Raw genomic sequence first — 3,997 nt, forward strand, 5'->3', positions numbered from 1 at the left:
CGTGGGCCACCGCACCCCGCCACTTCTGTTTTTATTTTGTAGACGCGGCATCTCATCACGCTGCCGAGCTGGCCTCGAACTGGCCCCAGGCGGTCCTCCCGCCTCAGCCTCCCGGGGCGCGGGCACTGCAGGCGGAGTCGGCCGCCTGCCAGGTGTGGGCTGGTGCCTGTCGGGCTGGAAGCGGCCCTTCCCCGACGGGGGTGACGGCGAGCATCTGTTCGCGCTTTTCATTTGGGAACCGTCTTTGCAGCAGTGTCTGCTAAGCCTTTGCTTTTCCCTGCGGGATCGCGGGAGCCCCGCGCCTCTTCTGGACGTTGCTCCCCAGCAGATGCATCATTTGCTGATGTCTTCTCCCATTCCACAGGTTGTCTTTCACGTGGATTGTGTTCTTCGATGCACCCGAGTTTTTAAGTTCGACATAGTCCCTTCTGTCTATTTTTGCGTTTCTTGCCCGTCCCCTGGAAGTTTTATTGTTGGTTTTGAAAGTACGAAACTCCATCTCCGTGGCGGTAAACAAGCTGCAGTGGCGTGTGCCAGCCCCGCTTGTGAAATCCCTTCTCTAAAGGACTCCTCGCCGCACTTGGCCGCACTTCCATTCCGTGCAAACAAGTCCACGTTGCTCACTTCGGAAGCGGCTTCGCAGGCGTCCCTGCCTTTCTCCCCAGCCTCGTCCTTTCCAAGGAAGCCACTTAAACTGCCAAGCATTTGCTGCCCGCACGCCTACCCGCGCCATCTGCTGCTGATGCTGGTGCGGTGACGCTGTCCCTCACAGCCCAGCTGCCGATGCCAACTGACCCCTCTGAAATGACCTCCCTGCCTCGAGAAAATGCGAAGGAATGCAGGTGATGCCACCCCATCCCTCGACCATCTTGGGACTCAAATGGACACAAAGCCCTGCACCAGCCGGACACGCGGTGTTCCCTCTAGCCTTGCTGAGCCGTGGGCATGTGTCGCGGCCCTGCTATGCCTGTCAATCAGCCCACTCTGGCACACACTGCACTACCTGAGGGTGTGGGTCACAGAGGATAGTAGTCACCAAGGCAATAGGTGACAATGGGAAAGTCACCAATGCAGAAAACGGCTTGTCCCACAGACACAGTCACAGCCAGGGCTGCTGGTGTCCACCGCAGGAAGCACCTTCTGTCTCTGTCTCGAGAAGGGACAGTTGGGTTCCTGCGGTCCCATCGAATGATGGAGGGATGTGGAATGTGAGGAGACGGGGATCCGCCTGGCCACACCCCTGGGTCTGCCTGACTTAGCCAGTCCTCCGTCCCCCACCAAGACACGCTGCCCTGCCCTGACTGAAGTGGGCAGGTTTGGGCTTTGTTTTTTGTTTTCCCAAGCCCTGCTTAGCTGTGTCACCTGACAGAAGCTCAGCGTTCACCAGAGCAGGTTGTGGGGCACGGGGCTCCTGGCAGATGCGCAGTTGGCTTTGAGGCCTGGAGCTCACCAGCTCCTGTCTGTGCCCCAGAAAAGGCCCAGGGGCCGGACTAGACGATGTGTAAGGGCTTCTCAGCAGAGCCCCTGGGAGCCACGTGCAGAAAGCCTGACCTCCTGGGCAGGTGCACCCAGAGGGACCCCAGGGCACGGGGCTAATGTCTGAGGGATGCCACCTTTGTGGGTCGCTGCACTGGTCAGGGAGGCAATTCCAGAATGCCAGCCACATTCCTAACCACAGCTTTTCTTGGAACTTCATTATTCTGCATGCCACATGTTTTCCGAGCCTCTCTGCACGCGGGAGGGCGGCCCCTCTCATGCCTTCCGCTGACCACAGTCTACCCAATGCCTCCTTCAGCCCACCTGCTCCTTCTGCCTGGTCCCAGGGCCACCTGGCCACCCCCAGCTCTTGACCCACACTTCTCTCCCTCCAGCCATCGAGGGACACCTCTCGACTCTGGGAAGAGCTGCTTCCCTCCTGACCCCCTAACTCGCTGTCAGCTTCTTTCTGATGAGGGTGTGACTGCATTTTCAGTTTCTAGATTCAGGGCACTCAATGCCTAAAGGGTCCACGCAGCGTCCGCCTGGCATCTAGCCTGCGCCCGGCCTCGGCCACCCCTCTGTGCTCTCAATCTTCCGACGCCTGCTTGCTGACAGCTCCTCCGTGCCAGGCCTGTGCCGAAGGGAAAAGATTCTCTTCTGTTTACTGAAGGGTTCCCAGCCACAGCTGTCTCCACACAGCCTCTTCCTCAGCCGACACCACCCCAGCAGCCGGCTGCGACTTCTCTCTATTGTGCCCCTACGCCCAGAGCCACTACAGAAAGCCTGGCGAGAACGGGGTATTTTACTGAGGACTGTGTGTGTGCGTGTGTGCATGTGTGTGTGTGTGTGTGTGTGTGTGTGTGTTGCAGGCAGGGCATTCTACTCCCCAAAGTAATCTTGCCTCCCAGATCAGATGAATGACTTTCCCCCAGACGTCTTGGGGCTGGGTGTTCCTGTGGCCTCCCTCCCTCCTTCTCCGCCTCGACCCCTTTTCTCCTGCAGAAGAAATTCAGGGGTTGTGGCCCCTCCCACTTTACAGCCAGCCTCCTTCCCTCCAACTGCTGACTTCGAGAATGGAAAAGGCCCTCGAAACAGGAGGCTGGCTCCTCCGTTTGGGCAAACACGAGACCCGCAGGCGGCCGGGTGGGTCCGGTTCTGAAGGCAGCCAGGGAATTGTAAATCACAGACGCACAGAAAATGTGCTTTTGCTTCAGACACGGTACAGTTTCTTTGGGTACTTGGTGGGGAAACAGAGGCTCCCTCCATGACCCCCACTTGGGCCGGGCACAGGCTCAACCAGGCATCTGGACACACAACAAGGACACAGTCCTAAAAGTGCTTCCGGCACAACAGAGACAGACCGTCACAGCCACCAGGCCACTAGGGGATGTACAAGGCCGTGGGAGTCACCACAAATGCCACCAGGAGGGGTGGCCAGAGGCTCCCCAAGAAGGGGGCACTGGAGGCGGTCCCGGCAGGCGTCGGGGAGATTCTAGCTGAGGGAGAGCAGCATAAAGCCCAGAACATGAAAAACACATGGCTTTTTTTTTTTCCTGAGGTAGTCTTGCTCTGTTGCCCAGGCTGGAGTGCTGTGGTGCAATCTCAGCTCACTGCAACCTCTGCCCCCCAGGTTCAAGCAATTCTCCTGCCTCAGCCTCCGAAGTAGCTGGAATTACAGGTATGGGCTACCATACGCAGCTAATTTTTGTATTTTTAGTAGAGACAGGGTTTCACCATGTCAGCCAGGCTGGTATCGAACTCCTGACCTCGTGATCCGCCCGCCGTGGCCTCCCAAAGTGCTGGGATTACAGGCGTGAGCCACTGCGCCCAGCTGAAGGCACCATGCTTGAAGAACACGCACTTGGGTTTGCTCAACCCCTCACCCCTGCTCTTACTGGCAACTTCTGCTGGTGCTGGGTACAGGGTGAAAAGGACAGACACGCCCCTGGGCTGGGGAGCTCACCATAGAGGGTGCCCAGAGCCAGAGGCAGCTCACAGGAGAGCAGGCAGAACCCATTCAGTGGGGAACCTGGGGCAGTGCCTGGGAGGCCCGGCCATCCCGCTGGCAGCAGGTGAAAGGGGGAAAAGAACCAACATTCAGTGGGCCTGGGGAAGGCCAGACAGGGTGCGGGGTGCATCGTCCACACTGTTCCATTAACAGGTTAAGCGATGGAGTGAGGTCAGTGACGGAGAAGGGTGCCTGGGCTAACCACAAAAAGAAGGGCCTGAAGAGGGGACAGCAGACCCCAGGAGACCGGACCAGGAAGGAGGACTGATCAGGCACTGCCAGGCACTGCGTGACGGAGTCACTGGAACTGGTTCATCTCGGCGAATGGTGCTACTGCCACACAAGACGACATTGCGGAGACAGCAGGGATTGCTTCCTACCTACGGAGTCCGCTCCCTACCTACGGAGACCCCGCTCCCTACCTACGGAGACCCCGCTCCCTACCTACGGAGACCCCGCTCCCTACCTACGGAGACCCCGCTCCCTACCTACGGAGACCCCGCTCCCTAC

This window comes from Sapajus apella, unplaced genomic scaffold (assembly GCF_009761245.1).
Source record: "Sapajus apella isolate SASKATOON/1434 unplaced genomic scaffold, GSC_monkey_1.0 scaffold10, whole genome shotgun sequence".
Classification (NCBI taxonomy): domain Eukaryota; kingdom Metazoa; phylum Chordata; class Mammalia; order Primates; family Cebidae; genus Sapajus; species Sapajus apella.